General features: G+C 40.0%; 1 protein-coding gene across 7 annotated transcripts in view; it reads left to right on the top strand.

The window, feature by feature from the left end:
* LOC115371742 (interleukin-1 receptor accessory protein-like 1) overlaps window positions 1-12,238 on the top strand; it is a 325,316-nt gene that overhangs the window by 243,008 nt on the left and 70,070 nt on the right. The window lies entirely within an intron of this gene.

The following is a 12,238-nucleotide window of genomic DNA, read 5'->3' as shown; positions in this document are numbered from 1 at the left end:
GCGAGTTGCCAGTGCGAGACATATTCATCCTGCTGCTCCTCCCTGACCACAGTTTCACCTGCAGGCATGGCCCCTACAAATGTTTCAAATGTTGTAATGGAAATCATGAAACACGATTGAAAATGTTTGCCTGCTGAAGCTGATTGTAAGTAGTGACCAGCTTTCCTACAGTAGCTTGTGTAGACTTTCTGCCGGGTCAATTTTACTTATCTGCAGTAGTGCTGTTTGCAGACCTAACATTATTGTGCTCCCAGAGTAATATCTTTAGCTGTATTTACAGCAGACTAGTAGTATGTGGGGAGCTCTTGTAATCAATAAATTACCTCTGTGTTTTCTGGAAGGTGTTTGCACAGGTTAACTGGTGTTTGAATCGGAGCCGTGACCAATTACATTATGTAAGTTGAATATTTGACAATTTGTCACTTCCTGATTCAGCACAGCAAATCCCGAAGTGCCAAAAATGGATTCAAAACCTTCCTCTTTAGACACCACTGCTGTCTCCAGTTTTCTTGACAGGAGGGAGACAGAAATCACATTGCTGGAAGAAGAAGAAAATGATAATTACCTCCCAAAAATAACAGCAGAAAATACAATTTGATTTGCACTAGAATATTTTTTTTATCAGGGTGCACCTGTCATCACCAAAATACATTAAATCATTTGTACTGTACTTATTTATTTACAAAAGAGATGGCAGATTCTGGCAGATTTAAAATCACCAGTGATGAGGTGAAATTAGTCCTGTGCAAATATGAATTTTTTTGCTCCATAGGCTGCATTTATGGTTATAATTAGTACATATGGCTACCATGGCTAAAACTTCATCACCAGCAACAACACCATGGCAATCTACCTCTGAAGTTGGCTGGCCCACATTGTTCCTTGCCTCTTGTTGGATTTTGTGGATAGATATGCGGTTGCCCTGTGATCAACCTTTGACACTGAACTGCAAATCTGTCTCGAGTATGTCCCTCCCTCACATACTCAATCTGTTTCACATTCATAGTTATAGTCTGCTACTGAGCAGCTCCACTGAAGCAGCTGAGGGATACACAGTATGTTAAAGAACCCATCAACAGGGCTTGTTGAGGGTCAGAAGAGTATTTCCCATTCTTATCCTTTCTTTTTTTTTCTTAGAATTCAAGTTCTTATCTTTTTTAGCTAAAATGATAATATGTGAAACATGATACAAGAATACTGAAACGAGATTGTAAGGCTTGAAGAGCGGACATTGCAGCACGAAAAAACAAACAAACCTAAAAGAATAAACAATCAAAGTAAAAGGGAAATAAAGTACCTTAAAGCTTGTGTAGGTAACTGTTAAGAGTGGGTGGACTGTCATCAAAAATTTGACCTCAAACAGCTCAAACAGCACCCACCTGAAATTCAGTACCTCATCCAAGTCGCTCCCACGCACATGCACATGCACCGATGCAATGAGGAAGTTTAAACTGGCAAGCCAGAGCTATGGTAAGCAAAGATAAATTACAATAGCTACAGTAGGCTAAGTGGAGATTTTTTAGAGAGGGGAAGAGACATTCAAGGCAGCGGTGCCTGTGCATGTGCACAAAACGTGATTGGACTGAGAATGCCTTGAGGCGATTGTTTGTTTGATTCGTCCCAATTGGATTTTAAGAAATTAACAGACCCAGAAGCAACTGGGTCTGTAAAGACTGGATTTTTTTTCTCCAGTGCATTTAGTTTGGATAGGACCCTCTGTATATAATGGAGGTTTGTCAAAATTTGAAGAAAAGTTAACCCAGAAAAGAAGAAGCTTTACAGAAGAAAAAGAAGAAGTTGTTGTTGTTGTTGTTGTTGTTGTTGTTGTTTTTTCACAGAAACTTTAAACCTATATGGCACAGTTAGTTATCCATTCCATCATATTGAACACATCTTTGGGATGCTTTCCCTGTGACTGCATCAACTCATTCTGGAAATGTAGTTCTTTTCAAGCGTCTTAAAAGCATCTTCCCAGCTGTTATGATTTCTGCAATAATGGCTGAAAACTGACTGTTTGATATATTCAGTGTTTGAGATCTGTCCCTTAATAAACACAGGCCCTAAGCTATTCATTCAGCATCTGTAATAATCCAGATTGACTTGAGGTGTATTTCCAAATTCAATACAAAACAGCACCCATTCCCTCTAAGAATAGAGAATACAGAATACTATTTATAAAATCCAAACTTAGGATAAGATACCACACAAGTGATATCCTGAGTATCTCACACACTTTGTTGCGAGTGAATTTTGCCTTCTGATCAAAAGCCCACCTCTGCAAACTTGAGGGTTTTTCTGTCACCTTATGACTCCTGATGTTTTTGGAAGAAAACCATATCGATATGGATGCATTTGGTCAGCACTGGGTGGTTTGAGGCACAAGCAAAAACCTTCAATTTAATCTCCACCAGTGTACTTGGAAAAAAATGTTGTTTTGAAGTTATGGTCTAAGTAGATTGTTAGTGCTTTAGAAATGTGGATCTTCAAAGTGACCTAGTTTTTTTTTTTTTTTTTCAGATATTCCTTTTTGAGTTCTTCATAAACCCTGCTGCAAAATACTGAAATTTGACCAGAGTCCTTATTAGATATAGATTCAGTGAAAATAAATCGCTCTGCAGAGCAGCTGATTAGACAACGGTTTCTCAAATGAAAAGGTTGCAATCGGATTGCAAGTTTTGAACAGCCAATAATTTGCCCTGCACTTGACGTGATCACTTCCTTTGACCGTACTGAGCAAGCTACAGTATTTCAGCCCATTTAACAGTAAATAGCTGTGGCCGTATTGTGTTAACTATTGTCTGGACAAAGCCTTTGTGCAGATAGTGGTTTGTTTCAGAATTCAATTGGATGCATACCAAGCACTTTTAACAGCTGATGAGATTGTCAAGTCTTGCTTGCTGGAACAGTTCGGTTCAAACCCAAAATGATGGCCTGCGCTGAGCCGTAGTTGAACTAAACTTGAACTTTGCAGCGGCGACACAGAAATCATAGTGGGAGTGCTAACATACATGGATGTTAAGTTGAATGCACAAGTTGAATAATTTTGTATTAAACTATTGCAAAAGACAAGTACTTTGGGCAATGGGACTTCATTTTTACCACTTTGGCTGCCAAGCCTTGGCTGAAACCAGTCTTGTGAAAGTGTTTCAGCAGTGTTACAAATTGATCAAGGTCTCATTTAATGATGCTTTGTAATACCAAGGATCCGTAGCGCGCTTACCAGCGTGAGTTCTTTTGTCACTGGGCTGGTATTTTGGCAGCCCATGGCCACAGCTATAATAGGACTTGTGTTCTCTTCAGGAGAGAATGAGACGACCTTCTGTTGTGTCGTCTGTACTTATGATCTCTAACATTACAGAGCTGTCAGTGTCAAATGTAGCTAGCCATAATTTTTTTCCCCCCTTATTTCAACAAGTAATGTTTTGAATGATGGGCATTCATAGTTAATTGATTTACCAAATGTTAACTTACCAATGTGTATTTATAATTTAATCTTCAAATGAAGAAAAAAATCTAGATCTGTCAATGACCTCAGCACAATAACAGGAGAGACTGGAGGAAGACACGCCATTAGCAAAACACAGCCCCCCACCCACCCCAGGGAGTAGTAATTGCGCTATGTTTTAATTTGCCTGTTGGTGAACCGATTGAATAGCTGCCTGTTGAGTGGAAGGCGGGAGGTTAGGCGAAGGATAAACAAATAGTGCTGATTGTTGATTGAAGAAGATCTGCATGAATGAAACTCTGTTTAGAGGACAGAGCAAGCAAATAGTCAAACAGCAGGATCGGAGCCTGTGACCACCTTTTAATCAGGCAGATTTCTGCTACTGAAGGCGGTTTTATTAAAAAAAAGGTAATAATGATCTTTATTCATATAGCACCTTTAAAATGTGTTTTTAGAAGTGCTTTAAAAGAAGTTACTGATTCTGTGAGGCTTATCTACTCAGGCAGGTCCTTCCAAAGCCGAGGGGTCTTGATGGCAAAAGCATGATTGCCTTTAGATTAAGCTTCGACTTTGGAACAGCCAGAAGGGCCCTGACCCCAGGATCTAAGGCTGCAAACTGGCTCATAGGGGTAAACATTTCTATTATGTAGCTTGGGGCCAGACCCAAATGTGCTTTGCAAGTGATCAGTAAAATCTTAAAGTCATTTCTAAATCGAACAGCCAAAGTGACAGGTAACCTGAAGCTGGCAAATATTAGCTGCAATAAAATTAAGCATACTAATTTTTTTTCTTTGCAACCAAATTCTTAAGATCAGGGTTAATTTAGGACTGGGCAATAAGGACAAAATCAAATATCACATAAGATCATATTTAAGGATGACTGTTGGTTCTTTCATGATATTTTTCTCAAGTTCAAAAAAATGCATCCCTTTTCTGTCAGTTTGTTTTATTTATTTAACCTTTATTTTACCAGGAGGCTCACTAAGATTAAAAATCATGGTAAGGCAGCCTTCAGAGCCACTTTTGACATGTCATGATATCAAAATTGCATAACTTGCATAACCGCAATCTTCTAATGGGGTAGAGTCTGCTCAAGATTTTTGTTTTGACTAGTGTTTAAGCCCAATTACCCCAAGCCAAACAAATTTTGAAAAGTAAATCTTGTGTTGTTGTTTTTTTAATAGGCTTTCCCCTGTCATTTTGATCTTGCCTACCACTAGACTGTATAGCTGGCCTAAGTGTTTAATTGGTACCAAAACGTCTTGTAGCGTGCATTGAGCTAAGATGATTCTGAGGCCAGACAATATTAAATCCTTTTAACTCACCATGAGCCTTTAAGCGCACTCGTCTGGAACTCTTAGGTCCACTTGTCTGGCTGATAAGACCTTTATGAGACTATATTTCATGTTTTACCAGAGCACCGTTGAGTGTCAGGGAAAGCACGGTGGCATTGATATAGGAGTCTGGTTTGTAGAGATTACAGCACAGTCGAGAACAGAGATTTGCTCATAACAAAGTAGATTATTATTGTAATGGCAACATTTGCGGTGAGATGTGAGGCAAATAAGTCTCGGCACAGCAGCATAGCAAGCGGCAACATCATTTAAGGTTTAAGTGGTAATCTAAGACAAACAAAGTTAATGCAGGAGGAAATGTAATGTTTGTACTAAAAAATAATTTTGAGTTTTTGTTTTTTAGCTATTTTGCATAGCAGATGTCAGTCCCAGAAAGGTACAAATTGACTTTTGCATACTGTTGTCAAAACTTTTGATTCTCTGATGAATTGCAGTGACTTTCTTCTGTAAACTCTATATGGTAGGAAGGCATAGAATTATTGTTGTAGATAATTTATGGTTAATTTTTTTAATCCTGTCTATCCTATCTATCTGTGAAAACTAATGAAGACATATTGACTTTACATTTTTATTGCAAATAAATAAGTTCCATAAATAGTTGGTGCTTGTACATACTGTCATGCCATTTTGTATTTATACAGTTACCCACCTACACCCAGCACCCGGTTCTCCTCTGTTTTCTTCTCCTTTGTGAGGGAGGATGTGGGCTGATTCTTGACCTTTAGATGCGCACCCCTCCCACATACATGCAAACACACACACATACACACAGTCATGCTCAAAAATGTGTGTGCGGCCTAAGCTTTATTGGCAGGGGACTTGCAAAAGGCTTTAGTCCTGACTGGATGCCCCAACTTGAAAGTCAGCCTCCTTTGGCCCCTGTGGTAGCAGCATGGGAGAGACTGTTGAGTGTTGAGAAGTTGAGTCGTGTGTCAGCACGAAGGGGAAAGCAATGGTTATCTTGTCATGCAGAAGGAAAAAAATGGTCTGTAGTACTGCAGTAGTGCATGCTAGCTTGCAGTGTTGTCCATCACGTATAGTAGAGTACCATATTTCCATTCCGACTGCTCGAGGCAAAATGCATTTTGCTGCTTCATTTGATGCCTCTGTAAGAAACAGCAAAGTCTGTGTGTCTGTGTAATTGACTGCAACTATATTATCAGTAGCATGCTAGTGATAAGGAGAATAAATGTTTCTAAAGCTGTATTTATTTTGATGAAGCCTCTTTTTCTACAAGAGGCACACTCACCTTTGCACTTTCCCGAACTTCATAAAATACAATTAAGTGCACTCTGTTCAGAACTTTTTTCTCTTGCTTTCTAAACAAATTATCCTGCAGATTTTTTGCCCAAACCTCCCTTGTCTCACTCTCCCTCATTAATTTGGGCCTCACCACAGCTGAGAGCAATAATTGCTTTTTAACATTCTTGGTGTGCTATGCTATGGGCTTCATTTTCTATAAGTAGATAAGACTAACCACTGCGATGGGATCTGCATTATTAATGCTAGTGTTCAGCTGATGTTGTGTTTGGGGATGTGAGACAGAGCTCCTCTGGAATCCAGTTTATTAACGTTTAAAAATAGGCTGTTTATTGTCCAAATATGCATAGATGTGCATCATTCATGTCACTTGAGAAAGAGCAAGAGAGAAGAGGGACAGGAAAAAAGAAAGAAAAGAGAGTATTTCTGCTTTCTCCTCTATTTGTATGTCTGAGTAAGCATGCCTGTGTACATTTGTTTGATACATATAAATACCAGTCCATGTTTTTGCATTTTTTTTCCCACATTACAGTATCAGTTTGCAGGGTACTATCGCAGCTTGCAGAGCTGCTGCTTCACAACAATGAGAAGTGACAGAAAAGAGAATACCACTCTTGTCTGTGGCCAGGCTTGGTTGGCTATGTGAGGCATGGAGCTCCCTGGTGACAGAGTCCTTATTTCTTGGAAGATGGGCCTGTAATCGGACTCATCTACTCCAACACCTTCCATCTAATTGGACTCTGGGTCACAGATTTAACCAGGGCTGCCAATCAATTCATTGGGAATGGATATGGACAGTGAGTGGAGAATCTGAGGTGTTTTGTTGTTGTTGTTTTTCCCAGGACTGTATGTGCCTGATGTATAGCAGGCTTTCAGGTGATGTAACACACCATCTGCACAATGTTGGAGGTCCTCAGCTCAGAGAACAGCCGGATCATGTAATGATTTTTGACTACAAATTCATCATTTTCCCACTGATATATATATATATATATATATATATACACTATATGGACAAAAGTATTGGGACACACCTCTTAATCACTGAATTCAGGTGTTTCATTCAGTCCCGTTGCCATGGGTGTACAAAATCAAGCAGCTAGCCATACAGTCTGCCTTACAAACGTTTGTGAAAGAATGGCTCATTCTAAAGAGCTCAATGAATTCAAGTTTGGTACTGTAATAGTAATGTAATAGGATGCCACCATTGCAACACATCAGTATGTGATTTTTTATGTCCCTCCTAGATATTCAACAATCAACTGTAAGTGGTATTATTGCAAAGTGGAAGCGTTTGGTGCTCTGATGGACGAGTCTGGGCTTGGTGAATGCCAGGAGAACGTTCCCTGCCTGACTGCATTGTGCCAGCTGTAAAGTTTGGTGGAGGAGGGATAACGCTATGGGCTTATTTTTCTGGTGTTGGCCTAGGCCCCCTTCGTTCCAGTGAAGGGAAATCTTAATGCTTCAGCTTGCCAAGACATTTAGGACAATTCTCTGCTTCCAACTTTGTGGGAACAGTTTGGGGAAGGCCCTTTTCTGTTCCAGCATGACTGAGCCCCAGTGCACAAAGCAAGCTCCATAACGGCATAGTAGGGTGAGTTTGGTGTGGAAGAACTTGACTGGCCCACATACAGCCTTGATCTCAACCCCATCCGACACCTTTGGGATGAACTCGAATGGAGATTGCGAGCCGGGCCCTCTCGTCCAACACCAGTGTCTGACCTTCTGGATGAATGGGCAAAAATTCCCACAGACACACTTCAAAATCTTGTAGAAAGCCTTCCCAGAAGAGTGGAAGCCATATTGATGTTTATGGATTTAGAATGGGATGGGATCCTATAGATGTAATGTGCGGGTGGCCCAATACTTTTTTCCTTATTGTGTATTTTTTGTTTTGATAATATGAAGTCAGGTAGTGCTAGTACTGGCTAGCAGTTGCATTTAAGTTAGCTTACACTGTTTATTAAAGGAGAACCAAATTGCTGGTCAGACTGACATGTTGGTTAAAAGCATACTATAGCAATAATCTTGGTTACCTGTTCTGTCAACATTTGTCAGCCAATAGCAAGCAAAATCAACCAGTAGCACCGTTGTATCCAATGAAATTGCATATCACACCCTAACAGCATTCTCAAAGGCTGAGAGTCAGGCTAAACTGAAAAACTAGTGGTAATGATTAGTGAGTTCACTGATAAATCTGTCTTATAGCCTGCATGTGTACTCTACTCATCAGGAGCATGAGCAATGTCTGCCACCGGATTCCAGGTCTGTTACTGGTCACAGTTGGCCTATAGTAACTCAAATCATGAATGATTCAAAGAATGAATGAAATTTAAAATTATACATATATTGTATTATTTTAATATTTATTTACATTTAAAAGCACTGCATAATCAACATCATTTTCTTTGACAAAATTGATTATTGTGTAGTGAACACCATTTGCAGGTGCAGTGCATACAGTGGATTCAACTTTTGTCCCACCCCTTTCCTTACATCACGCATTTATGCCACGTCACAAATTATTCCAGCATGTGCAGTGCAGCAAATTTCCCCTTTCTCACAGAAAGACCTACCATCAGCTAAAGCTAACTTAAAAGCACACCCAGAGTCACTGACAGTGTTCGGTTGGGTGAAGCAGAGCTACATGGAATTCTCCTCGGACAGGAAGACCGAAAAAAAGAGAGAAGGATCAATTAGCTTCCCTAATTAGGCTAATTTGAGTCGACTTCATTAGCTCGTTTACCTCTTTGGCTGATGAAAAATGAGCAGCAGCAAGCAGTTATTTGTGTATACTAATTGCGGTTGTTGTATCAATGCAGCGCTGTATCTCCCTGCCTGCCTGTGTGAGATGGATGCCTATTGAGACCTATACAGAAGGCGATAGAGCATCCCGTCTATTGTGTGTGTGTGTGTATCTGCCTAATCACTACTAGTTCTTATCATAGAGAGATGATCGGAGTGCTCTAATTGTTGTGTGTGTGTGTGTGTGTGTGTGTGTGTGTGTGTGTGTGTGTGTGTGTGTGTGTGCGTGTGTGTGTAGGGAGGGATGGGGAGGGGGGGTGTCAGCTGTTTGATCACACTTTTTGCATTTTATCTTAACAAAAGTAAGGTTCTAAAACTAAGAAATTAAAGGTATTATAACTATAGAACTGAAAAATGGGCTAGATTTTCATTGAGGCTGCAATAAAATGTGTTGTAATGACAAAGACGAGTGAATCTGTGTGTGTGGCCATGCATATATGGTACACACACACACACACACACACACACACACACACAAAGTGCCGCTTGGGCAAGCAGCAGCACGTGAACACAGCGTAAATTATCAGCCCAGATTGCTTTTCTGGAGTTAATCATGTCCTTTTATGTTATTCATTTGTCAATGGTTATTGTTTGTCAAAGTAATGCAGTCGCCGCGCGATATGAAGTGGAATGTAAATTTTGTTTGGGCAACTCATCGTTATGCACAAAAAGAGGGTGGCCACGCTGCAGGATTTACATTTACAATTACAGTCATGATACAATCATCTCTCATCATAATTCCTCTGCCCGGGATGTCAGCTCCGATAGAGAACAGGCTTTACACACTGCATACCAAACAGCTGCTTGGCAGGCCTGGCACCATGCTTTAGGCCTAGTGATTTACACCATGCAAAGGCTCTCTGTCTCTCACAGTTTCCCTGGTTCTCCAATTCTTTCTGCGTCTCACAGTTCTTCTGCACCTGTAAGTCTTGCTCTTGGTTTGTCTCCTTCACACAAAAACCACACACTTGACCTGACTAGTTCATAGCTGTCTGTCAAAGAAATCACCATTTGATGGCCAGTATATCAAATCTCATAGGTTGGAAATTATGAAATGCCATTGGTTGTGCTATATCTATATTGAGGTCATGGTATGGCATCCTGCCTCGCTTTTCAGTGTCTTGGGAAGGCAGAGTGGTTAAGTGGTCAAAGCAGCTCTTCAGTAACTGAAAGGTCACAGGTTTGATCCCTGCTGCTACCAATTTGTCCATAAGTTGCCATTTGTTCAGTTTAATGTTCCTGGATGCTCTTGAATGCATTCAGTAGATAATATGTGCAGAGTAACTATAAATTAACCCGTTTTTAGCTCTCTGCTAGTTCTTGGCTCTCTACTGTATAGTTAATCCTGTCACTGCTTCCAGAGGAAGATCTAGTATTTAGTATTTTAAAATTAGGATGACCTGGGATGCTGGGGTTGGTCACCCGCTATTTGATTGGGAATGGACATTGCAGGTGCTGGAGAATCGCTGTATTTCCAAAACATTACTCTCCAACACATCCTGAGCTGTTAATGTAAAAATGTTTCTCTTTGTCTCTCAATTAAAAGCAACTGTATTTCTTGATCATGGCTTAGTGGGGAAGGTACCACGCAAGCCTGAGTCACAAATTGACTTTTTACTCACCACTTAGACTATACTTCCTTATAAGTCTGTAATCTGCCCTAAATGCAAGGATATGAGAAACAGCTAGGCTAACAGCAGAGGCCAAGATGCCAACCGTGTAGCAGACGAAAAGAAACAGAAAAAGGAGAAAAGTAAGAGGTAGAAACCCATGAATTGCATTTTCCAGCAAAACGTCACACTGTTTTACCAAACTTTAAAAATGACAAGTTACATATAGCAATACTTCCAAAAACACAGTGATCTCATTCCTAAAACTCCTCTTCAGACCTGCTCAAGTTCACTGAAAGTAAGTGTCACATTTTAAGAAAAGTAACAAGGGTTTATTATGGCAAGCATAAATGGTAAATAGGACAGTTACCATAGTGTGATAGTAAAGTCTTGGTAATACAGTGGTTAAAGTAATCCTAATTGTCACCATAACGAACTATAGTAAAACTGTGTTTAATACATAAAAAACACATGATAAAATAGTGAATTATTTATTTAGCATTTTCCCCCTCTCTTTTTCCATTGACTTTGTCCTCTGGGGCAGAGAGGGAATAGATAAAAAGGGGCAGAGAGGGAGACATGGACAGAGAGTGGGAGATTATATGCTCAAGATCTTCATTTGCTTGGATATAGCTGTTTCATAATTTATTGCAAAAAAATGTATGTAACAAGTGTCTTTCATTATTTTACACCGGCTCAGTGAGGGGATGGGTGTGGGATGTTAGTATACTTTTTCTTTATTATAGGTCTTTTTATATGTTGGTTTCCCCATGTCAGCCTAGTTCCTATCTTTTCTGTATGTTGAAACAATAATGCATTTAATAAGACCTATATTAACCCATGCATAACAAATTCTGACATTTCAAAATAGCTTGTAAAACAAGAATCTTCATTTCTTTAATCTTGTAAAATCTGACGTTTTGAAGATTCGTTTATCTGACAGCAACCTTTTATCTAAGCTGGGAGAAGTTGTGACCCCCCCGGTGTAGTGATTAAGTCTGCCTCAGGGCAAGACAAACGCAAACGTTAAAACGCTCAAGTTCACAGAGACATTTTACCGACTGCCGCTCAGGCACTTCAGACGGGAACTAAAGCGCCTTGGGTTTAACGGGTGATGTGGTATTATTGCAACAGACTGGTGTTCTTTAATTATACTGTTGTCCATATGCTATCCTGAATATGTTTGGCAGGAATAATTTGTGTCTACCATTTGTGATAAAGAGAAAGCCAAAGGACATTATCAAAAACTGGCAAAGTCTTTCAGTATTCAGTTGCCTGGCTCACCAAGAGACTCTTGGGTAAATAGCAGGCATGTTTGTGAGCGAATTTATGGAAAAGTACATGCCGGGTAATGAATTGCAACGCTGCTTTCCGGGTGATGCATTTCTCCTTATAGACTCAGTTATCTTTAACATAAAAGAGGCTCTGCAGGCTGGCACAGGCAGTAATAATACATAATATCCTCGACATGCGATATGAAAGGAGTAGGATAAGCCTCATTGTGAGCGCTGAGTGCCCTAGTGCATGAGGTTTGGACACATAAACCTATGCGGATATCACTTCATATCTTCTTTTTTATAACACACTCACCAGCTATCAGTCAGGTTTACTGAGAAGCAATGCGCTGCAGCACGGTTGTAAAGCCAGACAAATTTGACACTGTTTCATCTTTTGACATCTTCCTCTGGATTTCTTGCTGATTTTGCCCTTGCAACCTCTTCTCAGCTCTCGTCCAGCTTTGACTGGGGAATCGTATGGGTTTG

This window comes from Myripristis murdjan, chromosome 2 (assembly GCF_902150065.1).
Source record: "Myripristis murdjan chromosome 2, fMyrMur1.1, whole genome shotgun sequence".
In the NCBI taxonomy this organism is placed as follows: Eukaryota; Metazoa; Chordata; class Actinopteri; order Holocentriformes; family Holocentridae; genus Myripristis; species Myripristis murdjan.
The sequence above is the reverse complement of the archived record's forward strand: the minus strand, read 5'-3'. Positions and strand labels throughout refer to the sequence as shown.